Below are 27,164 nucleotides of genomic sequence, written 5' to 3' on the forward strand. Positions count from 1 at the left end.
TGCCCAAACAATGTTCACTTCTCCCTTAGGCATATGAGAAGGATTTTTCAAAACATATAAAAGCAATTACTTAGATTGATGCAAAATAACAGGAACATCAACAGTAGTTCAATTGTTGCAAGCCTTTCCATGCGTCACAAAATTGGTGCAGTCTTCCTCTTCGTCATCCTATGGCATAGCAGCTAAGTGTTGTTCATTTCCATGAATGAACCCTCTGCTACGGAAGCTAAGTAGCATATCCTCAGACCTTGTAGTTGATGCACTTCGTTGAAAGCCCAGACCGGTTCTACCTTTTTTTTCGGAGACCTCTACCATGCGCCCGCACTGATCAAATTGCCTTCTTCAACAATCTTTCTTGCATCTTTCAATGAGGACATTGGTGCCTCAACTCTCTTTCCAGCAGCAATAGATAAGGCTTGGAACGGAGTTCCAACCTCGTCCTCAACTTCAACATAAGAGAAAGATGACAGGTGGCTAACCAATAGCGCCTTTTCCCCGCCAAAAATAACAAGCTTTCCAATCTTGACAAATTTGAGCTTCTGATGCAATATGGAGGTAACAGCTCCTGCCTCGTGGATCCATTGCCTTCCCAACAAACAACTGTAGGCCGGGTGGATATCCATTACTTGAAAAGTAATATGAAAATCACTCGGACCTATCTTCACCGGGAGGTCCACTTCACCAATACCTATTTTGCGTGAACCGTCAAAAGCTTTGACAATTACACCACTATACCTCATAGGCGCTCCTTGATATGATAGCTTTGAAAGAGTTGACTTTGGCAACACATTCAATGAAAACCCTATGTCAACAAGCATATTGGACAAAGCATTATCTTTGCAATTCATAGAGATATGCAAAGCCAAGTTATGATTTCTACCCTCCTCAGGGAGTTCTTCATTACAGAAACTAAGATTGTTGCAGGAAGTGATGTTAGCCACAATATGATCGAATTGATCCACCGTATCATCATGTTCCACAAAAGCTTGCTCAAGAACTTTTTGCAGTGCTTCTATGTGCCCTTCTGAATTCATAATCAGAGACAACACTGAAACTTTTTAGGGGGTCTGGAGCAGCTGCTCCATCACATTGAACTCACTCTTCTTAATCAGATGAAGCACCTCATCATCATCATTAGCCTTCAAATTGCTGGATTCACCAGACTTACCTTTCGAAGCACTAACCGGATCTACAGCAGGCACTTCCATTTTCTTACTGACAGTTGATTCTTCTTTATCTTTTAGGAACACCGGCCCAAACACGCAACCACTTAGGGTCACCTTGGTAACATCAGCAATGCTCACTACAGAGTTGGTCGTAGGCAACGGGACCTCTTGACCATCCTTCAACATTGTCGCATTGTACTGATACTGAATAGCTTTATTGGATGAATACAGGATTGGCCCCGCTAACCGTATAACCAATGGCGATAACGATCTGTTGTTGATGCTGTTACTGTTACTGTTTTCGTACTGAATCACCACTCCCTCAAGATACTTGAAAATGTGCACTATGACATTCACATCGTCATCTACATGATGGGATTGAACAATTTGAATCATGCCTTCATCCATCAACCGCTGGATGTCCCTTTTCACAATCCCACAACCTCTTGAATTAACATTGTAGGTAGCACAACCGTCGAGGTCATGCTCACAATCACTCACCATACAAAGGTCCTTGTGCATCGTCACCAAGGACCTCCGAACGAAATGAGCATCAAACACTTTAAAATCTCCAGGACAACCGTCCACCATATTAACAGAATAATTCCCATGAGTGGGTAATGGATTTGCTTTCACATTTGGCGCACGGTCCTCAAAGGACACCATTCCGCTCTTTATCAGCTTCTGAACCTCATACTTGAGTGGATAACAATTCTCTATGTCATGTCCGGGTACTCCTTGGTGAAAAGCACAACGGAGTTCGGGTTTGTACCACCATGGAAGTGGTTTTGGAATTTGTGGAGGGTTTCTCGGTTGGAGTAGGTTCTTGAGAACCAAAGATGGGTATAGTTAAGCGTACGTCATAGGAATCGGGTCAAAAGAGACCTTCTTCCTCTCAAATATTTGTTGGTGATGATTATTGGTATTGTTGTTGTTGTTATTGTAAGTGTTTGTGCGTTATTGCGGTTGTTATTGTTGACGTTGTTGTTGTTGAATTGGTAATGATTGATTATTCAAAAATACAGGAATGACTGAGGATACTTGATGATGGTGTTGACGGGATGGTTGATTCCTTCTGATCTGAGGCCTCCTCTGCCTCCCACTAGAAATTGCATTAGCTTCGCTGTCTTTCTTCTTCCCAAAACTACTGCCATATCTCTTACTTGATGATGCTTCCTCTTTTGACAAACGTCCTTCACAGACACCTTCCTCAAGCCTCATCCCCATGTTTACCATTTTGGTAAAGTAACTTGGGGCACTGGCAATCATACGTTCATAATAAAATGAACTTAGGGTCTTCAAAAAGATCTTCCTCATCTCCTTCTCCTTTAAAGGAGGAATGATCTGAGAAGCCAATTCTCTCCACCTCTGCGCGTACTCTTTGAATGTCTCTTTATCCTTCTGAGACATAGACCTCAATAGGTCTCTATCAGGCGCCCTATCCATGTTGTACTTATACTGCTTGACAAAAGCTTCTCCCAAACCGTCGAAAGTGTGAATGCTTGCACTGTCCAACCCCATATACCAACGGAGCGCAGCACCGGTAAAACTGTCTTGGAAGTAATGGATCAACAGTTGATCGTTGTCAGTTTTGGTAGACATTTTGCGGGAATACATCACTAGATTACTGAGCGAACATGTGTTCCCTCTGTATTTTTCAAAGTCAGGCACTTTGAACTTCACCGGAATCTTCACATTCGGCACCAGACATAACTCAGCAGCACTTTTCCCAAACAAGTCCTTGCCTCTGAAAGTCTTCAATTCCTAGCGCAGCTCAAGAAACTGATCCTTCATCTCGTCCATTTTCTCATAAACATCCGGACCCTCAAACGACTCAGAATGATAAATGGTGTCCTCTAGACGAGGTAAGGTGTGCACAACGGGAGGTGGCACAAACATAACTGGGCTAGATGTCGGCATAGAAGCAAAAGTAGGCGCAAAGCCTTCAGGCATGAAGTTCGGCGGCATTCCGCACGGGAATCCGAAAGGCATAACAGGCGCAAAGTGAGCGGTAGCAGCAGGTATGGTAGAGGTAGCCACCTCTGAAATAACATTCCTTTGAGGAGGAGGAGTTGCGGGTGTTGGAGAAGATTGACTCTGAGCAGGAAACACTGACTCCATCATGGCATTTAGACGAGCGATCTTGTCCTTCAACTCTCTGTTCTCTTGCTCAAGATGTTCCACGATTGTCAGATGATTGGCACGAGTGTTGTACCGATGAGCCAGCTTGGCTGAAGCATAGAAGAAACACCAATGAGACATATGGCGAAAGAGAAACCTGCTTATACAAATGATGCAAGATATGCAATGCTTGTTTATTAATTTTTTATTTTCAAGGAACTTACTATATCATTTGCAAATATATATATACTTAACAAAAATTGCAACAATTTGATATGACCATAAAAATCTCTTTTTATTTATATAATTGGAAGGATTACACTGAGTACAAGTTTAGAAACCAAATAAAAAGACAAGAGAAAAGGAGACTAGTCATCCTAAGGATCCCTAAGAACAACGTCATAAGATCTAGATGAAGGCGCGTACTTCCTTCGAATGCGTCGAATCTCGGTCTCAAAAGAAGCCTTCATCTGAGTCTTCTCGAGGTCAAGCTGATCTATAATATTCTTCCAAGCAGCGGAAGGTTGAGGCATGCTAGAGGAAGATGAAACCTCCGGCTCTCTCTGTATCTTTGTCACTCGGTCTTCAAGTAGCTCAATAAGTGCATCTTTGTTCTTAGACTCCAACTGCAATTCTTCATGCTTCTTGCTCAAAGCACGGAAACGCTCTTCCCACATATCTTTCTCTTGCTTTATCTTGGCGAGTGCGTCTTCCAACTCCTTTACATCTTGGTTAGGGAGATTAATGGCTCAACCACAACCATAAATATAGGTCTCTCATAAGATAAGGCATCTTCAACTCCAAAGCTCTATTCTTCACCCGAAGAGTGTAGGCTTCCAAAGCAACACAATTGCACGGACCAAGCTCGAATCTTCCTTTCCTATGCACATTATTCCAAGCATGCATAATATTATGTTTCAAATGTTGGGGATCTTTATCCTTTTGATAGAAAAGACCTTATAACAGCATGTTATTAGGCTTGTCTCTCAAGGGGAACCTAAGTTGACGACGAGCCAAAGCAGGCTTGTAGTTAATTCCTCCTTATGTACCAATGAGAGGCACATTAGTGAATTCACCATAACTATCAATAATCTCCAAACTTCTTAAAGATGGGTCATACCAAACTATATCATCATTAGTGAGAGACATAAGTCTCTGAGACCACCATAGACATTGTTTGTTCTCCACAAAAGCATGTGTCTGAGGCATGTGCGAAATAAACCACTTGTACAGAAGAGGAGTGCAACAGACAATCGTTCCACCGACCTTAGAATTCCTTAGATGCAAAGAGAAATACATATCACCCAATAAAGTAGGCACAAGATTCCCAATCAAGAAAAGTCTAATGGTGTTAACATCAACAAAACCATCAAAGTTAGGGAACAAAGCTAATCCATAGATGAGCAACACAAAGACAGCTTCAAAAGCGTCCACACTACCAGCTTGAGCAAAAGCAATAGCTTCCTTGATGAGGAAATCATATGGCAACCCAAATAAACCTCGGCTCTTCACCCAATGAGCCTTTATCTCAGATTTCTTCAAGTGAAGAGATTCAGCAATAAGATGAGATCTGGGAATCTCCTCCAATCCACTAAAAGGTACCCTACTAGACACAGGTATTCCCAAGAGATGGGCATACTCCTCCAATGAGGGAACAAGCTGATAATCTTGGAAAGTGAAGCAACGGTACAGAGGATCATGGAACTTTACCAATACACTCTGAAGTCCTTCAATCAAATCAGTAGACAAGATAGGCAAAATCTTTCCATGACGTTGTTTGAAGTCCAAGGGATCTAATACAAAAGATGCTAGCTTCCTTAACTCTTTCAAGTCGGGACATCTGAAACTGTAATTTTTAGTGTTCTTTCGTCCACAATCCATGGTCTGAAAATATTTGCAAATAATACCTCAAGTCCTTGAAATTTTTGTGTGATGAATGTTATGATGCGCATGAATGCATGGATGCAACAACCACAGATAAGAGATCACACATAAGGCAAACAAACAAAGGTCAAGGGATGATTCAAGTCATTGTCAAGATCAATCATTCATTTTGGCGGATTATTGTTTTCACCTTATCAACACCCAAGTTCCATTGATATTGACAAGACTTGATTGGATCAACATAGAATCAAGGGTTTGTTGTGAGTCACCAGCATGGAGTCTGGGTAAGAAACATATCAAGGGAATGAACTAAGGATAAAACCTATAGATCATGTTCTAAAAAGTCCCCAGAGTCTTAATTCCATCTATCGATTATCATAGGTTAATATGACTGACTCATCGACCCATAATATTCTCAAGAGAAACTCATCTGAGTGTAGTATCACGTAACAACGATTATCAAGTCTACACTTGAACAGTCTCCGCACTACGTCCTAAATAGGCCAAGAGGGGGTAAATGTTCTACGGTCCTCAACTTCTCGGACCCAAATTAGAGATAGTAATGCCTAACCACAAATACTTGTGTGACATTTCCAAATCTAATAGGGTCTCCACTGAGTAGATGAATCTCAAGCTAACTTGTTTAGGACTACTCCACACAAGCTGAACATGACTATACCATCCTCCTATCTTGATTGCACTCAAGTTCGGGTCAGAACTTATCTCACCAGTCAGAGATCACCAAGCACAACAAGCAGATTATATCACACAAATATACATACATCACATATATACAATTATATACACCCAAAAAAGTAGGCTAAACCCACTGGAGACTACTCCCCAGCAGAGTCGCCACTTAATTTATGTAGCTGTAAATTCATGATCATCAAGTTATGGATAAGCTAGACATCAAATAACAAGAGTCGCCACCGCGCTTTTATTGTTTCCTAGGGAAAAGGGAAAAGTACGATCAAAACCCAAAAATAAGAAGTTTTCAAATCAAAACTAATAAAATACCAGAGATTGCATGTAAGGGGGTTGGTTACACAGAGGGAAGGTGTTAGCACCCAAAGTATCCTAGGTACTCGTAGGGAGCCCTTTTTTGTGTGCATATGTATTTTGTACAAAGTGATGTTTACAAACAAATAGAATGGGGGGATGAGAAAAGAATTCATTAATTATCTTTTTGTGTTTGACAAGACCTTCGGTCTTGCGCCTACGTACAAAAATAAAAATGAGGGATCAAAACCTCATAGTTCATGATATAAATTTCAAAATGGATACATTGCTTTTAACAAAAATTAAGTTTGAAAGGCACAAAGGCCTAGAAAATGGTTTGAATAAGTTAGTTCTTTTTGGCTTTTTGAAAGTTTAGGTCAAGTATAATTAAGTTTATTTACAAGTTTGATTAACAAAATAAGTTTGAAAATGCAATGGCATAAGGCCAAAGTTTCTAGTTTGCAAAAGGGTCAAAGTTTAGAACAAAACTAGTTCAAACAAAGAAGAATTTTTAAAAGGAGAGAGAGATTTTGAAATTAAAGAAGTGGGGAGGAGATGAAGAGACTAATCCTAAGCACAAAATTAAAAGTTAAGAGTTCAAAAGACCTGACCAATGGGTAGCAATCCAATAGACAAGAATGTCTTATAGAAACCCCAAATTCCCTTGGATATTAGAATCACGCCACAAACAAATGCATAAAATATTATCTTGAAGAGCAAGCCATCAAATAAAGATAGCCCCGTCCAAGCCTTAGCCACTCCATGATCTCCTTCAAATTTGCCCATGTAGCAGATGAATTCCACAAGTCACAGGTTCAAAATAACAGCCTCACAATGATCATGTTACAGATGAACTCAAAGGGATCTTCAAATATGTATCAGATGAAGTTTCAAATTGCAAGCACTTGGTTTCACAAAAGTTGGCATTGTCCAAGTCCTTTAGCATAGGAATGTTGCCTAAACTCTAAGTCCAATTGTCCAAGATCAAGTCAACAATCCATACAATTTTTTTTTAGGGTTTTTGTTATTATCATGTACATTAATGGTCAAAGACCACACAAACAAAATATACACGAGCAAGATATATCACACAATATGGTCCAAATGGACAAAGTGAAAATGGCATTAACATAAACAATTAGAATTGTATGGATAATGGCAAATGAATATAGACTTGAAATTAAATGGCACTAAGGTAAATGGCTTGAAATTAAATGTTAGTTGTTAATGAGTTAGAAGTTAGTATTATTTTGCTTTTGCTTTTTTTGTTTTAAGTCATTCTTTGGAGAACACTAAACCGACTTATCACAAGCATAGATCCTTGAGCCAAGACATCTTCCAAAGAAAGGAAAAAAGGCAAATTTTCCACACAATACCATGAAAGACGGGAGACTTACAATCTCACTAACTAGAATGTTATGCCTTTTGTGTCAAAAATTTAGCGCTATGTTAAGCAATCGTAATTGGACTTATGTAGAAGTCACAACTATTTGAGTCCGGGAAATAAAATTTTGGTGTTAATGCATGTTAGAGACATAGTATAATGGACTATGCTCATGAAATATACCACACACAAAAAGAATATGCAAAAGAGGTGGCCTAATCTCATCCATACTTATGTTAATTTTGCAATTAACTAGCCTTACAATTTAGAGATATCATAGGCCAAATGAAATGGATGCATAAAGAAGAGGAATTAGATGAAGATGGAGGGGAATGGATCATAACTCAAATTGGTCAAAGGAGGACTTTTACCAAGTTAATATCATTCATTCATTTTGGGAGATGGAATGTAAATTTCATCAATCCCCTAAATCCAATGATATTAACCTAGCTAAGTCAAATCAACCTTGACCAAGGCCCAACAACACAAGTCAAACTTACACAAACCATCACAAGAGGTCAACACAATTATTTGGTATTTATTCAATTTAAAAATACTAAAATAAAGCATTTAAATTAAATATGGTTTGTCAAAATCCTAAAACCTCATTAAAACACCAAAGAAATGGCCATGAGATTTATCATAGGTCAAACAAGGTCAAACGACCTTGGAGAAAAAAAATCATATTTTTTAAAGACTTAAAAGTATTTTTAAACAATTAAAAATAATCACAAAATCAACTAAATCATGAAAAATATTAATAATGATCCAAAAAATAATTTTAATTTAAAATATGAAAGAGGAATTTATTTAAAAAAAATTGGTGAAACTCTCATATTTTTTGGATCAATATTAAAATTTATATGAATTAATGAAAATCAAATGAATTAAAACAAAAATCAAAAAAACGTGAGCCACTTGATCTCCCTCGTTAATTGAGGTGGCAGATCAAGTGGATGGAAACGTGCGTTCCATGGTGGAACTTAGCCAGTGCGTCACACGCGTGGTAATCAAAACCAACGCGTAAGATTAAAACATTTTAAATGGATCTTGTGGTCAGGGGACGTGCCAACACACCGCCGGAGCCAGAGTTCTGGTCGTCTTCTCCGGTGGACCTCACCGGACTAGTCCACCCTCAACCATCACCAAAATAAAAAAGGAGGACATCATCTGAAAGAAAAAATGGCGTAGAGCACGAATCTGACCTCAATTTCAACTAACTCCAAATATACAAAAAGATATGAGGAGTTGAATTTTGAGGTGTGACAACTTAGTTGCTTCGATTTGACCTCAAAGCATCTCAATCTTCTTGCCTACATTGGTAGGACTTCAGACAACCAAAGATCCAAGATAATTGATGAGAATTGAGCGAGAATCGAAGAGAGGAAGTTTAATGAAATTTACCTTCAATGCTGTGCAGAAACGAATCTTGCTTACTTCAACCTTGATCTGATCACACTTGAGAAGCTTGCAGGAGAGGTTTGGCAATGGTACAAAGCTTTGGATCCTGGAGTTTCTGAATCTCCAAACAGTGAGATTCAAACTCAATTTTCAAGTTGAAAATTCTCAGGTTTTCCTTTGAATGGTGAGGGTTTCAATTTGGGGGCAAAGCTGGCGTGTAAGGTGTATTTGAATTGAGCTCCAAGGGCCTGCATTTATAGCAATTGGGACAGATATTTTCACACTTGAAAAATTGCTAAATTTGGACATTTCAAGCACAAGCTTACATGGGCGTGTACAAGCCCATGAAGCAATCGAATTTGATCCATGTACAATCATTCTGAAGTTCAAATGAGTCTTGGATGTCAAGGCAATGTGAAATGTGATTTTTGGCATTTGATTTCTTCAAATCATGTAGACCTGTTAAAGCCATGTGCAGCCCTAGCAAACTTTATCCAAAATGCACGAACTTGGGTTCTTTGGAAATTTTAGATAAAGCGGAACAACTTTGATGTTGGACACTTTTTCATTTGGAACTTGGATCATGGTGAATTTTGAGGTGGAAGTTTGGAATTTTCAACATGTTGAAAAACTCTAAGTGTCAAGTCTTATATCTCAATATTCCACCTTGCTCAACTTTTTATGTGAGCTTCAAATGAGAAAAGTGTCTTCATCAAAGTTGTATCTCTTTCAAAGACCTTCAAAATGTTAAGCCATTTCATGTTATTTGTATTTAGAATGATGGAGTTATGCATTTTTGAAGTTTGGAAAAATCACTTGCTCAAAGGTATAGGTCAAAAATGACCTATAATGTATCGTTATATCACGTGCTCATAAAAGTTGAATTAGCTCTCACTCCAAACATAAAAGTTGAAGTAGACATCTTGAATTTGATTGTGAAACTTGTAAATCTTTCATCTCATAAAAATTGGGCAAGTTATGGCCTTGGGAAGTTATACAACGACATATTTTTGGTATTTTGGTTAGTGAAATGATAAAATACAAGTATGATACAATCACATGGTGCTTGGTGATCTCTCCCAAAACGAACCCAATGAAAGAGGGGTAAGGAGGATGCCAAAGTATAATCCCAATGCTAATGCATATGATGAAATTGCATGAGGGATCTTAGGGTCAAAATTGGGGTCTTGCACAACCACTATAAATTTTTGGCTTTCCCTGACTTCTTTGACACTTAGAGATGTGTGTGAAGTGTGTGGTTAATCTTCAGGTGGGATGTTCTTAGAATTTGAATGCAAAGTCAAATTAATTGAACGAAACTACCCTGCCCCTGGTTAAGATTAAGGGTTTTCGATTCTGAAAGAAAAACCAACTTTTAGGCTCAAAGTGGTTGACTATGGATTGACTTCTTATCTCTCTAGTGTTTGGAAAATTGAAACAATGGCTTACATCATCAGGAAAGTTTTAATTGGAAGCATACCAAGCAAATATGGGTATTTTATTTTCATCATCCTCCCTCGAATCTTTGTGTAAGACCCCAATTTTGACCCTAATATCCCTCATGCAATCTCATCATAAGCATTAGCATTGGGATCATATCTTGGCATCCTCCTTACCCCTCTTTCATTGGGTTTGTTTTGGGGGAGATCACAAAGCACTTTGTGATTGTATCATACTTGTATTTTATCATTTTTACTAACTAAAATACGAAAAATATGTCTTTGCATCTATCTAACTCTTTTTGTAGGAAGGGTATGATCTCATTGATTCATTGATCACATCTACGGTTTGAGGGTGATTTGCCTTGGAAAGCCTAGTTTGACTATGTATCTTGAGTAACTTATCCAACAAACTATCTCACCAATTGATCAAATTTCTCAAGGGACACTTCAAAATCCATCATCTTATGCATATATTATCTACCATGAGCCAAGAAAGTCAAGATAATTGTAAATTGGCAAGATGGTTGATGGTGGTTGGCCAGATGAATTCATTTGATCAAAACTGGGTCTCCCTAGACCCTATCTCCTACAATTTTCACCATATGAAAATGATTCCAAGATGAAACTTACACTAAATGACATTAAAAACAACTTTCATGTTGAGACCTAGATCTAGTTCTGCATGGAAAATCATTATCTATGTTGAAACATTATAGGTCATTTTACCTAACCCTAATTTGAAAGTCAACTTCCCAAGGCCATAACTTGCTAAATTTTTATGAGATGAAATATTTACAAGTTGAACAATCAAATTCAATGTGTCTAATTAAACTTTTATGTTTGGAGTGGGATCTAATTCAACTTTTTTGAGCATGTGATATGAGGCTACATTATAGGTCACTTTTGACCTATACCATTGATCAAGTGATTTTGCCAAACTTCAAAAATGCATAACTCTATCATTTCAAATCCAAAAAACATAAATTGGTAACCACTTTTAAGGTCTTTGAGATAGCTACAACTTTGATGAAGACACTTTTCTCATTTGAAGCTCCCATAAAAAGTTAAGCAAGGTGGAGTATTGAGACACGTCAAATTTTTCCAAACTTCCACCTCAAATTTATCCAAGTTCCAAGCTCCAAATGAAAAAGTGATCAACATAAAACTTGTTCCTCTTGATCTCACCTTTCCAAAGAGCTCAAATTCATTCATTTTGGAAGAGAAATGCATAAGTTGCACATGGCTTAAACAAGCTGGTATCATTTGGCATGGATCCAACTTCAAGCAACAATGTTCAATTGCCTTGCATTCTGAGTTATCTCTAACACATCTGGTCATTCATTTTGGACTTCAAACCATCATTCCCTGGGCCTATGCGCGCCCATGCACCATGCTATCATCATTTGCCAAATTTAGAAGGTTGGAAAGAGTGTGCAAATATCACATGGATTTGGCTATAAATACAGATGCATTTGCTCAGAAATCACACACACATTACGCCAGCTTTGAATCTCCATTGAAAACCCTTCACTCTCAAAGGATAACCCTGATAAATTCATTTGAATTTGAGCTCGAATCTCCACTGTTTTGGAATTCAATTCTCCATGAGTCCATTGCTTCTAAACCTCTCCATTTCTCTCCTGCAAGCAATTGAAGTGAAGCCAATCACAATTCAGATCAAGATCCATCAAGTTCTGACCTCCATTGAAGGTAATTTGCAGAAATTTTAAACTCTTCGATTCTCTTAAATTGCTGCTCAATTTCATTGATTCTTTGATTGTCTGAAGTCCTACCAATATAGGCAAGAAGATTGAGTTGCTTTGAGGCCAAATCGAAGCAACTCAGATCATGAACCTCATTTTTCAATTTCACATATCTCTTAATATATTTGGAATTGGAGGAATTGAAGGTCATATTCGTGCTTAGTGATGTTTTTTCTTTAATACCATGTCCCTGTTTTGTATTTTGGTGATGGTTTATCTTGACCAGTCCGGTGGAGCTCACCGGAGAAGACAACCGGAGCTCTGGCTCCGGTGACGATGTGTCTTGAGTCTGAGCCACATGATCCATGTCTCAAATTTTAATCTTAACCATCCCTTGTAATTACCAATGGTACAACACAGTTGACTTGGACACATGTGGAATACGCGTTTTGGATCATCAGATCTGCCACCTCAATTAATGAGGGAGATCTGATGGTCCACGTAATTTAGCATTTTCTGAATTTTATTTTAATTATATTTTCTTCAATAATTCATATTAAATTCAATATTGATCCAAAAAATATGGGACTTTCACCAAAAATTTCCAAATATTTTTCCCTTTCATATTCTGAATTAAAATTATTTTTTTGATCATTTTTAATATTTTTTATGAATTAATTGATTTTGCATTTGTTTTTAATTGTTTAAAAATATTTTTAAATATCCAAAAATTATGAAATTTTTTCTCCAAGGTCCTTTGACCTTGTTTGACCTACGATAAATCGCATGGCCATTCATTTGGTGTTTTGGTGAGGTTTTAGGATTTGGACAAAATATATTTGAATTTAATGCATTATTTTAATATTTTTTAATTGAATAAATGTCATTTAAATTGTGTTGACCATTTGTATTGACTTAATTGAGTTTGATTGTTTGTTGTTGGGCATTGGTCAAAGTTGATTTGATTTTGTCAAGTTAATATCATTGGATTTAGGGGATTGATGGAATGTACATTCCATCTCCCAAAATGAATGAATGATATTAATTTTATAAAAGTCTTCCTTTGACCAATTTGTGATCTCATTAATCCCCTTCCCTCTTCATATAATTCCCCTTCTTTATCCATTCATTTCCAATTGGCCAATGACATCTCAAAGTCCTGATGCTAGTTGATTGAAAGATTAACATGAGTATGGATGAGATTAGACCACACCTTTTGCATATTTTTTTATGTGTGGTATGCTTAATGAGCATAGTTCATAATACTATGTCTCCAACATGCATTAACACCAAAAGTCTATTGCCCGACCTCAAATAGTTGTGAATTCTACATAAGTCCAATTACGATTGCTTAACATAGCGCTAAATTTGTGACATAAAAGGCATAAGCATTCTAGTTAGTGAGATTTTAAGTCTCCCCTCTTCCATGATATTGTGTGGAAACTTGGCCTTCTTTCCTTCCTTTGGAAGATGTTTTGGTTCAAGGATCCATGCTTGTGGTAAGTGGGTTGAGTGTTCTCCAAAGAATGTCTCGAGATCAAAAGCAAAACAAAACTAACTTCTAACTTACTAACCATTAACTTTTAATTTCAAGATTTTTACTTTAATGCAATTTACTTTTAGCACTTTATATCATTTTCCATAATACATATTGTAGCACCTCAAATTTGCACCTACCTTTTGTACATATATATTCATATTAGGTCATTAACATAACATAGTCCACTGCATAGCATTCCATTGTCCTTTGCCCAAGTGCAAGTCCTCTGACAAGATTAGTTCAAGATGATCAGGAGAATCAGTCAATCAAGCAAGCAAGTGCATTTCCATTGAGACAGAGCCCTAGGGTTGATTTATCAAACTCATTTGGTTTAAGGATCATTTTGAAGTGATTTGGCCAAAGATTGGATGCTCAGAAGTCATCAGTCAAGCTGGATTTCATCTGCAACCCTAGAAAGTCAACTATGGTCAACTGTGGTCAACTGTGCCTAATTTTATGAATTTGAAGGTGGGAGATGGTTTGAAAGGCCTCATTCATGTCCACACAAGTCTCATTTGATATTTCAAAGATCAAGATTGAAGAATTTGAAGTCAGATGAAAAGTTTCCTAAAATAGCAGGTGACCTGTAATTGGAAACTGCAAAAAATGGAAAGTGATTCTCCTCAAATTTACTTCATTATACAAGCTTCAAATGGAATTTTGTCCAACATGAAAGTTGAAGATCTTGATCTCACATTTTCAAAAAGTCCAAGAACATGAAATTCTCATGTGTGGTTGGCAAGTTATGATCAAATCATTTTCAGAAAATGTTGAAATTCAAAGTGCCATAACTTTTGAATGGAAAGGCCAAATTGGGTGATTCTTTTTTGAGCAAACCACATTTGACATGAACTTTCATGATGCATCATCACATTTCATCAAAAATCATCATAGCAAAAGTCCATTTTTCAAGTGAACTAATTTGTATTTTGGTGGAAAAAAAAGTGATTTTGAAAAATACATGTCATTTGCACTTCAAACCATTTCCAACACATTCTAAATGGAAAATGTGACTTGTTTCAGCTGCATTTGCACTGTTACATTGGCTGCAATTAGAAACGGGCATTTTTGCCAATTACATAAAACTTCATTTTGCTAATTCACATCATATTTGCTTAATCTTGATTAGCATTTGGATTAGCACACTATATAAAGTCTCTAATCATAACAGAAACTCCTAATCACAAACTCATTTCTGAGATCTAACATAAAATTTATCAAATTCTCTCCATTTTCTTCAAAGCTTCTTCACACTTTTTTCACCATTTCCATTGAATTTCTTCACTCTTTTTGCTGGTTCTTGTTTGATCTATCTTCTACAGGTATTATTGAAGAACTGTTTCACAAAACCTTAGCCAAATCATTGAAGATTCTCGACTGTTGCATCCAAGCTCTCTCATGGCAGTTTGATGATTCTTGGATCTGGAGCATAATCGAGCTGGAGTACCTATTCCAATCATCTTCCCAAGCATTAACCTGCATCTGTTTTCAGCTTTTGAACCTTGAAACGCGCGAATCAAGACCTGCATCATCCAAAAGGTTAGAACTCGACCGAGCTAATTCTCAAAACTATGATATGGATTTGATAGATCTCCTATTGTAGAGCATGCTGCAACTTGTAGAATTGAATTTCATTAGGTTTTGAGTGAGAAATCTGGAATTGAATGTTTGATGTCAAAACTTCTTTGGATCGATTCATGCTGTGTAGTTCGAATTAGGTTAAATCATGTGAATATTGTTGTTGTGCTTGATTAGACGATTCCATTGATATATGATTTGCTAAGTTTCGTGAACTTTTGCTCTTGATGATTTCTGGTGATGGACTGATGAACGCGTGAAGAAGGCTGAAAAAATTTCCGGAAATGGCCTTTTGATCTTTATTTTCGTTACTGTTCACGTGTTAGCGTGTTTGCGCGCTCATTTTAAACCGTGACCAGCTTCGATTCCGTGTAGCTTCATTTCCACTTTTGGCTTTTGATATTTGTTTCAACCATGCTTCATAATTCACCATGCCTTATTTCACATTTTTTTTATTTTTCTTTTGCATTCAAAAAATGATAACTCCTTCAATTTTGATCCAAATTTGATGCAATTTTTTGTGCCATTCTCCTTGTGATATGCTGGATTTTTTGGTTATTTTTAATCATGTTGTGCACGTGTGAAAAAATTATTTGGCTAGGGCTTGTTTGAATGTGTCTTTTGTGCACCATGCTCGCTCTTTTAATCATAAAATCTTGATGCCTAATTAGAAATTCATGAAATTTTATATGCATGATCTTGATTCTTTCCTGGTCATTTTGATATGTGGTTTGTAATTTTTGAGTTCGTGGATTGAGAGTTATGACATGAACTTTGTATGTGTTACATTTTGTGCCATGCCATGCTTTATGCAACTTCTTGATTTTATTTTCCTTGCCATGTGAATCTGAATTGAGCTGGATTTTTGCATGATTGATCTTATGAATGTTGAGAATGCTTGTGAATTTTTCTGGATTTTTTGAATTCATTTCCTATTTGATTGGGATTTTATTTTCTGTTTAGTCATTTATTGATTTTTTGTGATACATGTTCCCATTTGATTTGTGAAATTCTGGTTATTAATTGGATGGATGTGTAATTTGGCATGAGTATTGTAGACATCTTGAAGTGTATCTTGGATTTGGTCCCATTCATTTATCATGTTTGATTGCTGTTTTATGATTGGTTGAAGTGGATGCATGTTTTGATGCTTTGTATGAGCTTGTATAAACTTGTCTGGACTTTATGAATTTCATTGACTTGCTTCCCTTGGTCCAAATGAGCTGAAATTTGGTATGATTGACATGTTATGAATTCTGTTTGATCATGAATTTTTTGAGGATTTGTTGAAATATTTTGGTATTGATTTGATTGTAATCATTCTGTTTGGTCCTTTGAGGTTTCAAATTACATGTTTGGTGCTTTTTCTTTCATGAAATGATAATGATGAATGATATGAATGTGGAACCACTTGGGTTTGATTCTTGATTGTTTGATTTTGATTTTGGATAATTTTCACTTGCTGTTTTGAATTTTTCACCTCCTTTTGACCCTAGGCTTGTCCTAGTGGTCTTGTTTCTCATGTTTAAGTTTGCTTTTCAGGTTAAGAAGCAAATGCTTTAAGGAGATTAATGCAAGTTGATTAAATTTGGTTGATTGTTATGAACTAACTTGTTTGTCTTGTAGGATGCTTAGCTCACTTGCTTTGGGCTTGTGCTTTGCACATGTGATTGATAGTGTTGTCTGTTGGCTCTTATGCTGTTTGTTTTGACTATGTGATTGGTATACTGATTGTATTTGATTGATTTCAGGTACATTAGTTGCTAATAGTTCTTTGAGAACTTGCATTGCTTTGCTTGATAGCATTTCCACTGAGGTATAATGATCTCTTCTTCATGTAGTCTGGAAGACCTGGCTTGTTACCTAGCCAGGCACCTGTCTGAAGTCCTCCTTAAGAGGCAATGTTTGTGCTTGTTTATTTTTGTCCCCAAGCAGGAAAAGACCTTTGTTAAGGCAATTGGCAGACACAAGAGGTGTGTAGTCCACCTCCTGCTATTCTGTTGAGTCGTCCCTTGGCTCACATCACATGTTGATGCCTTGTGGACATTAACCCAAGATCAGTTGAGTCAGTGTCATAAGTGTAGAAGGGTTCCCACTTTCTGGACCAACACTTCATTGTCTGAAGCTCTCCCTGACCAGGGATAAGAGATGTGAAGTCTTATCTTCACTCACCTTTCATCTGGCTTCACCTTGACTCTCAATGTTAAGGTTAAGAGCTAACATTACCCTTCCAGTTGGCTTGCTCTTGCAGCCTAACCCTTTGTTTGAGCCCCACTTGTGTGTATATAGTGTGTGCTATCTTTGATTGTTTATTTGCTTTGCTGTTTGAGCTGATTAAGATAGGCTTGCTCCTGTGCAAGTTAGGTAGCAACCTTGACTTAGGGATGATTATGCATGATAACATCTAGGCTCGAGTTAGTCTCCCTAGTTGTGTCTCCCTCTGTTATCTGGTTAGGCTAGCCTTGTATCCCTTCGTAGGGGAACTACGTCGCCCTGATCCTCACACCAGATGAGGTATGTAGGCAGGAGATGAGCAGATCTCTCCGGGCGCCTTTTTGTTTTGTCTTTGTGTGTGTCAGGAGATGGATGTAAGCCCAACGATTGGCATTCCGTATCCTCTTGTTGTGTGCTTGGAGTCCGGTATAAGTCCATCAAGTGGCATCTGGTTTCCAGTGTGCGTGTGTTTTGGTTCGGAAGCTGATGTAAGCCCATCGATTGGCATTTAGGTTCCATGTTTGCCCATGTTTGTGTGGAGTTTGACGTAAGCCCAACGATTGGCAGTCGATTTCCTGTGTTGTTTTGTTTGGTGTGCGTGAGCCAAGCTACAAATGCTCTGATTCTTCTTCGTCCGAGAAGATACGTATGCATAGGATGCGACATCCTAGCGAGCATGTGTCATTTCCCCAGTCCGAACTACTTAAACTCTGATGTCTATGCCTGATAGACTAAGTAGGCCTAGGATGCGATATCCTGCCGAGTCAGTCTTGTTTGTTTTCTTGTGTCTCTTTCAGCCAGTGTATGTGTGTTTGAGCAGTGTTTTAGCAACCATTTCCCTTCCTATTGTGCGTGGATCCCGTCGAGTACGACGGATGCGTAGGGGTGCTAATACCTTTCCTTCGCATAACCGACTCCCGATCCCATTCTCTTTGGTCGCGAGACCATGTCTTTTCCAGGTTTACTCTGAGCGTTTCCTTTCCCTCTTTTGGGATAAATAACGCACGGTGGCGGCTCTGTTGTTCTTGTAGTCCCGCCGGCTTTTCGCGTAATGCGACAGCTGGCGACTCTGCTGGGGACATACAGAAGTTTACCTCTTGCTGGTCCATCTTCCCTAAGCGAGTCTCTCCTAGCGTTCTCTAGGTTAGGGCTTTGGTTGCTTTGTGCTGTTATTTATTGCATTCATTGTTTATTGTTTGCATTTATTATGTGCATTGATGTTTGCATTCATTCATATTCATCTGCTGTGTTGGTTGTGTTTCTCTGTTTGGGCTGGGAGTTACTCGAGGTAAAAGGCCCAATACCCAGGCTATGAGTGAAATCTAGGAAACCTAGGAATATAGTGATTCATGGGAAGCGGGTGGTATGCGCCACTTAGCGGAACATTGATATCACGAGCAGTTCAGACCCTGGTGGGATATCATCGTTACATACTTCGGGTGTGTATATGATGGTATTCTGCGAAAGGTTATTTATGCTGCGTTTCTCTCGACCTTACCCTGGCCTAGATGACACCCGTGAGTAGGGAGGGAATGATCATTTTAACAGGAACAGTTGGTGACCGGTTGGTGACTTATGGTTCTGTTGGTGACTCGGTTTTCTCAGATTGGGTTCAGATGACAGTTTATCAGTTGACTTTGGGTTTCAGATGAAGTGTTGTTCAGAGTTTGAGCCGAAGCTTCGATCCTGTGTTCTGAGATGCACAACCTGCCAGTCTTGTCTGCATCATTTGCATCATAGCATGTTTATTTTCAAAAGAAACGCAATATAAAAAAAAAAGAATTGAAAAAAAAATGAAAAAAGAAAAAAACTAATCCCTGCATGCATATCATTTCTCAGGTACATTCCAAAGCTTGTTCACTGATAGAGATGGCAACAGTCCCAGAGCCAAAGCGGAAGACTTGTTCCTACAGCTTTCACCGTGAGCCTTTGACGTCTCTGATCGAGTTGAGTAACCTTGTGACCAGTGATCAGCTGAAGGGGTTCGTGGATCAGTATGGGGATATTCTGACACTGTTGAAGATGGTAGTAGACCCAATGCCGTTGCAGACTCTTCTTCAGTTCTACGACCCAGAGCTTCGTTGCTTCACCTTTCAGGACTATCAGTTGGCGCCTACTCTCGAGGAGTACTCCATTCTGTTGAGTGTCCCGATTCAGCATCAGGTTCCTTTCTTGGACGTGCCCAAGGAGGGCGATTTCAGAGTTGTTGCTAGAGCTCTCTGTTTGAGTATCAAAGAAGTCAGTGATAGTTGGAGGTCCAGTGGGGATGTTGTGGGTCTACCATTGAAGTTTCTGATGAGAGTTGCCATAGAAGAAGCAGATAAGGGGAATGGGGAAGCTTTTCATGCTCAGCTTGCTGTTATGATCTATGGGATTGTCCTGTTTCCGAGTATGCCCAACTTTGTGGACTATGCTGCAGTCTGTATCTTTATTAGAGGGAATCCGGTTCCTACTCTATTAGCCGACACTTACTATGCTATCCACAGTAGGCATGGTAAGGGTGGGGCTATCAGATGTTGTCTTCCACTTTTGCTCAGATGGTTCTTATCTCTCCTGCCAGTCAGTGGACCGTTTGCTGATGCTCAGAGCACTTATAGGTGGACTCAGAGGGTGATGTCTCTCACTTCATATGATATCAGATGGCAGTCATACCGGATGGACGTGCGGGATGTTATTATGAGTTGTGGAGAATTCTGGAACGTGCCACTTGTGGGGACCAGGGGTTGCATCAATTACAACCCAGTTCTTTCTCTTCGCTAGTTAGGGTTCGTAATGAGTGGAAGGCCAATTGAAGCTGAGATAGCTGAGAGTGCGTATTTTGAGAAGCGAAGCGACCCTGGTAGATTGGAGCAGATTGGGAGAGCTTGGAAGTCTATTGGTGTTAGAGATGGATCTGTCTTAGGGAAGAAGTTTGCCATTGCTATGCCCGATTACACTGATTGGGTGAAGAAGAGAGTGGAAACATTGTTGTTACCCTATGATAGGATGAGCCCGTTGCAAGTGCAACCACCCTTGATTCTTGTTGAGAGTGTACCTGCTGAGCAGTACAAGCAAGCTTTGATGGAGAATCGTCGTCTGAGGGAGAAAGAGCAGGTGCCCAGATGGAGTTGTATCAAGCCAAAGCTGATAGGTTGAACCTGACTCATCAACTCAGAGATGCCCAGAGCGCAGATGTGGGTAGTGTAAGGAGCAAGAAGAGATCTTATGCAGAGATGGAGAACTTATTGGATGCAGAGCACAGAGAGTGTTTGAGATTGCAGAGAGTTGAGGCCAGTTATCTGAAGAAGATCAGAGACTTGGAGAAGCAACTCAGAGACAAAGATATCCAGTTGAAGAAGGAAGTCGACCAGAGACTTGCATCAGAAGACCGACTTGGGTCAGAAGTTGTCGAGCTTAGAAGACAGTTGAAGGAGAAGATTACTCCCTTGCCAGAATGTTCAGAGTGTGAACTGTTGATAGACCAGTGTCACTACTTAAAGACGCTCATTCCTGGAAGTCGTTTGTCTTAGCTTGTATTTTCTGATGTTTGTGTTGTGAATCACCCCCAGGCTTGTTGGGTGGGATTCATTTGTTGTACATTGATTGGATATTTGGATATGTGTTGTATGATCCTGTTGCTCATTTATAGATGAGATGTTGGTTTCATTCTGTACTCATTGCTCTTTTGTATGTTGTTCCCGTGTTTCCTGTGTTGTTCTTGCTTTAGGTTGCCATCTTTCGAAGATGAATCAGGCTCTTTGAATGCCTGAGAAATGATCATCTCATGTGCATCATATGCATTAGCATCATACTCATATCATATTGCATAACAGGTGTTCTAATTCGGACTTCTCACTTTGGTTCCTGTGTCAGGCAGGATAGCTGATCAGAGACCGCATCGGTATTCTACCAGACTCAATCAACAGCGAAGCATGGATCAGGTTCAGAATGAATTAGCTGAAATGAGGGCGAACATGGCCTAGTTCATGACCATGATGCAAGGGGTTGCTCAAGGTCAGGAGGAGCTCCAAGCTTTGGTTCAGAGACAAGAGAGGGTTATTCAGGCGTCTAACCGTGGCTCGCCTGCTGGTATTCCCGTGCCTGAGAATATCAATGTTGTTGCTGCTCCCATTCATGACTATGCTGTGGGAGATGAACTCAGGGGTATAAGGATCAATGGACAGCCTCTTGCTGCAGAGACTGTCAATGCCAGAGTTACCCGGGCTCCGGTTCGTCATCCAGCTCCGATTGTCGACCGACAAGAGGACATGTTCACTTTGCTGAGTGAAGATGATGGGGATGTTGGTAGAGTTGAAGATAGGGATCGGAAGGTCGACGCCCTAGCTAAAAAGATTCGTGCTATGGAGTGTCAAAACTCTCTTGGTTTTGACGTGACTAATTTGGGGTTGGTGGAAGGCCTGAGAATTCCCCACAAGTTCAAAGCACCCACTTTCGACAAGTACAATGGTACTTCTTGCCCTCGCACTCACGTGCAGGCATATTATCGGAAAATCTCTGCGTATACAGACGATGAGAAGATGTGGATGTACTTTTTCCAAGATAGTCTATCTGGGGCTTCTTTGGATTGGTACATGGAGCTCAAGAGAGATTCGATCCGATGCTGGAGGGATCTGGGAGAAGCTTTCCTCAGACAATACAAGCACAACATGGATATGGCACCGAGCCGGACTCAGCCGCAGAGTCTGTGTCAGAAAAATAATGAAAGCTTCAAAGAGTACGCCCAGAAGTGGCGTGAACTTGCTGCCAGAGTTCAACCCCCTATGCTGGAGAGAGAGTTGACTGATATGTTTATTGGCACACTTCAGGGTGTTTTCATGGACCGAATGGGGAGTTGCCCATTTGGAAGCTTTTCTGATATGGTCATTTGTGGTGAAAGGACTGAGAGCTTGATCAAGGCTGGGAAGATCAATGATGTTCAGCACCGCCGAGGTCAGAACAGAAATCAATACAGACAGGTTGCTGCAGTGACCATCCCTGCACCTCAACAACGCCAACCTCCGCAACGACCGAGACAACAACAACAACAACAACAGCAACAGCGTCCTTATCAGCCAAGGCAACGAATGCCTGAGAGACGTTTTGATCCCCTGCCAATGACCTACGCTGAGCTACTGCCTGAGTTGCTCAGATTAGGATTTGTTGAGTTGAGAACTATGGCTCCGCCAACAGTTTTGCCTTCGGGGTACGATGCTAATGTCCGGTGTGATTTTCATTCCGGGGCACCCGGACATCATATTGAGAAGTGTCGGGCTTTTCAGCACAAAGTCCAGGATTTGATCGATGCTAAGACGATCAACTTCGCTCCAGTGCCCAATGTTGTGAACAATCCTATGCCTTAGCATGATGGGCATAGGGTGAACTGTATTGAGGGTGAAGAATCCGAAGATCTGGTTGTCTGTGTTGATGAGATTCAAACTTCTCGGCTGGTAGTGAAGGGCCGTCTGTTAAGTAAGGGTGTTCACCCGGGTTGTGATAAGGATTGTATGGGCTGTCCAGAATCAGTGAATGGGTGCGAATAGTTGCGGGCTGGTATACAGAGGGTGATTGATGAGGGTTGTGTCCAGTTTGGTCGGGCGGATAATAGAGATCGTGGGGCAGTGTCTACTGTCACGATATTTTTCAAACCGTCAGAAGGATGTGGACCGAGGGCTGTTGGTAGTGCGTCTACAACAAATGGTACTCCTGTTACCATCTCTGCACCGGTAACCGTCAATACTCCAACTACTATTGCTGTATCAGGTAGAAGACATGTGGTTGAGAATAGTAGGGTTGTTCCTTGGACATATGACAATGCCTACCGAAGCAATAGAAGGGCTGAGAATCGTGTCAGGCCGTCAAATCAAGCGCCTGTGACAATCAATGCACCAGTCAGTAGAACTCCCGCGGTTGTAAGTCCCGCTGTGGACAATGTCGGTGGACCGGGAGGTTTTACTAGGAGTGGTCGGCTGTTTGCGCCTCAACCGTTGAGGGATGCCAATGCTGAGGCATCTGCTAGAGCGAAGGGCAAACAGGCTGTGGTGGACGAGGAGCCTGCTCAAACGAATGTGCCTGGTGGCTCGTTTGAAAAGGACGTAGAGGAGTTCATGCGGATCATAAAGAAGAGTGATTACAAGATTGTGGATCAACTCAACCAAACTCCGTCCAAAATCTCTATCCTTTCTCTGCTGCTGTGCTCTGAGGCACATCGCAACGCCTTGCTGAAAATGTTGAATATGGCATATGTACCTCAGGAGATTTCCGTCAACCAGCTGGAGGGCGTGATTGCTAATGTGAGCACCAGACACGGTTTGGGGTTCACTGATCTTGATCTGACACCGGAGGGGCGTAACCATAACAAGGCCTTGCACATCACTATGGAGTGCAAGGAGGCTGTCTTGTCACATGTGTTGGTCGACACCGGGTCTTCTCTGAATGTGCTGCCGAAGCAAATTTTGAAGAAGATATCTGTTGATGGGGTTGTGCTTACTCCTAGTGACTTGATTGTGAGGGCGTTTGATGGATCCAAGCGTTCTGTCTTTGGTGAAGTCACTTTGCCTGTAAAGATAGGTATTGAGGTGTTCGACATTATCTTCTACGTCATGGACATTCAACCCGCCTACAGTTGTCTGTTGGGGCGTCCATGGATTCATGCAGCAGGGGCAGTCTCGTCGACTCTCCACCAGAAGCTCAAATACGTCTGGAACGGTCAGATTGTGACCGTGTGCGGTGAAGAGGATATCCTGGTGAGTCATTTATCCTCGTTCAAATATGTCGAGGTGGATGGCGAGATCCACGAGACTTTGTGCGAGGCATTTGAGACGGTTGCTCTCGAAGGGGTGGCATGTGCTGAACAGAGGAAGCCGGGTGCTTCGATTGCTTCGTACAAGCAGGCGAAAGCGGTTGTTGACTCCGGTAGTGCTGAAGGTTGGGGCAAGATGGTAGACTTGCCTGTCAAGGAAGATAAATTTGGTATTGGCTATCAACCGTTGCAGGCAGAGCAGGTTGTTCAGGCAGGTCCGAGTACCTTCACCAGCGCTGGGCTGATGAATCACGGTGACGTCTTTGCAGCTAATGTTGAAGACAGTGACAGTGATATTGATCTTGACTGTTGGGTTCGTGCGAGGGCACCAGGGGAGGTGATCAACAATTGGACTGCAGAGGATATAGTCCAAGTTACTCTTCAAACAGAGTAATTTTCTTTTGTTTTTTCATTCTGCACAAAACCCTACGTTCTGCCCAAGACGTAGTGGTTCATTGTAGGGCCACATCATGTTTTCAATTTTTATCATTAATAAAGGACGTTTTGCAAACAATTTTGTGATCCATATCTTTCTATTTTTGTTTTCACTCTTTCAAAAAATAAAAATGGCAATGTTTTTGTTTTTGTGACTTTATTGAAATCTTTTTCTAAAACAAAGCATTAAAACATGCAGAAGTGACCTTATGGCATCCACTATGAACAGTTTTGTTATGCCTCATCATGATTTCGACAATCCCATCTACCAAGCTGAAGAGGAAAGTGAGGAAGACAGTGAACTCCCGAAAGAATTGGCTAGATTGTTGAAGCAAGAGGAAAGGGTCATCCAACCTCATCAGGAAGAGTTGGAGATTGTGAATCTTGGTACTGAGGACGCCAGAAGGGATATCAAGATCGGGGCTGCTTTGAAACCAGAGGTCAAGAGCAGATTGATTGAGATGCTGAGAGAGTATGTTGAGATATTCGCCTGGTCTTATCAAGATATGCCTGGGTTGAATACTGATATTGTGGTTCATAGACTACCTCTCAGAGATGATTGTCCTTCGGTCAAGCAGAAGCTTCGTAGAACGAGTCCTGATATGGCAGTAAAAATCAAGGAAGAGGTTCAGAAGCAGTTCGATGCGGGTTTCTTGTCAGTGACAACGTACCCACCGTGGGTAGCCAACATTGTTCCAGTGCCGAAGAAGGATGGCAAAGTCAGAATGTGTGTCGATTACCGGGATCTGAACAGGGCGAGTCCGAAAGATGATTTCCCATTACCTCACATTGATGTATTGGTGGATATTACGGCTCAATCCTCGGTATTCTCTTTCATGGATGGTTTCTCGGGCTATAATCAGATTAAGATGGCGCCAGAGGACATGGAAAAGACGACATTCATTACACCTTGGGGCACGTTCTGCTATAAGGTGATGCCATTTGGGCTGAAGAACGCCGGTGCTACCTATCAGAGGGCTATGACGACTCTCTTTCATGACATGATGCACAAAGAGATTGAAGTGTACGTGGATGATATGATTGCGAAGTCGCAGACAGAAGAGGAGCACCTGGTTAATTTGCAGAAGTTGTTTGACAAGTTGGTCAAGTTTAAACTGAGGCTGAATCCAAACAAGTGTACGTTTGGCGTGAGATCAGGGAAGCTGTTAGGCTTCATTGTCAATGAGAAAGGGATTGAGGTTGATCCAGCAAAAGTCAAAGCTATTCAAGAAATGCCTGAACCAAAAACTGAAAAGCAGGTTCGTGGGTTTTTAGGGAGATTGAACTACATTGCAAGGTTTGTATCTCACCTAACTGCCACGTGTGAACCAATATTCAAATTGCTTAGAAAGAATCAAGCAATCAGGTGGAATGATGATTGTCAGAAAGCTTTTGACAAGATAAAAGAGTATTTTTAGAAACCTCCAATCCTGATTCCTCCAGTTCCAGGGAGACCACTGATAATGTACCTGTCAGTCACCGAGAATTCAATGGGGTGTGTATTGGGACAGCATGACGAGTCTGGTCGAAAAGAGCATGCCATATACTACCTTAGCAAAAAGTTTACCGACTGTGAAATCAAATATTCACAGCTTGAGAAAACTTGTTGTGCTTTGGCCTGGGCTGCTCGCCGACTGAGGCAGTATATGCTGAATCATACTACCTTGTTGATTTCTAAGATGGATCCAGTGAAATACATCTTTGAGAAGCCGGCTCTCACTGGACGTGTTGCCCGTTGGCAGATGATCTTAACAGAATATGATATTCAGTACACGTCGCAGAAGGCTATCAAAGGTAGTGTTTTGTCAGACTATCTCGCTGAGCAACCGATCGATGACTATCAGCCTATGATGTTTGAATTCCCTGATGAAGACATCATGTATCTTAAGATGAAAGATTGCGAAGAGCCTCTTGTCGAGGAAGGACCGGATCCTGATGACAAGTGGACACTGATGTTTGATGGGGCTGTTAATGTGAATGGTAACGGTGTTGGTGCAGTGCTGATCAATCCTAAAGGTGCTCATATACCTTTTGCTGCCAGATTGACTTTTGATGTCACCAACAACGAAGCTGAGTATGAGGCTTGTATCATGGGGATAGAAGAAGCCATTGATTTGAGAATCAAAATGCTTGACATTTTTGGAGATTCCTCTCTAGTGATCAATCAGGTCAATGGAGATTGGAATACGAACCAGGCGCATTTGATCCCGTATAGAGATTACACCAGAAGAATACTGACGTTCTTCAAGAAGGTGAAGTTGTATCATGTCCCGCGGGATGAGAATCAGATGGCTGATGCCTTGGCTACTTTATCTTCCATGATAAAAGTTCATTGGTGGAATCATGTGCCACACGTTGCAGTGAATCGACTCGAGAGGCCTGCGTATGTGTTTGCAGTCGAGTCTGTTGTGATTGATGAGAAACCGTGGTATTTTGATATCAAGAACTTCCTCAAGACTCAGGAGTATCCTGAAGGTGCGTCAAAGAATGACAAGAAAACCCTGAGAAGGCTAGCT

This window comes from Lathyrus oleraceus, chromosome 3, assembly GCF_024323335.1.
Source record: "Lathyrus oleraceus cultivar Zhongwan6 chromosome 3, CAAS_Psat_ZW6_1.0, whole genome shotgun sequence".
Classification (NCBI taxonomy): Eukaryota; Viridiplantae; Streptophyta; class Magnoliopsida; order Fabales; family Fabaceae; genus Lathyrus; species Lathyrus oleraceus.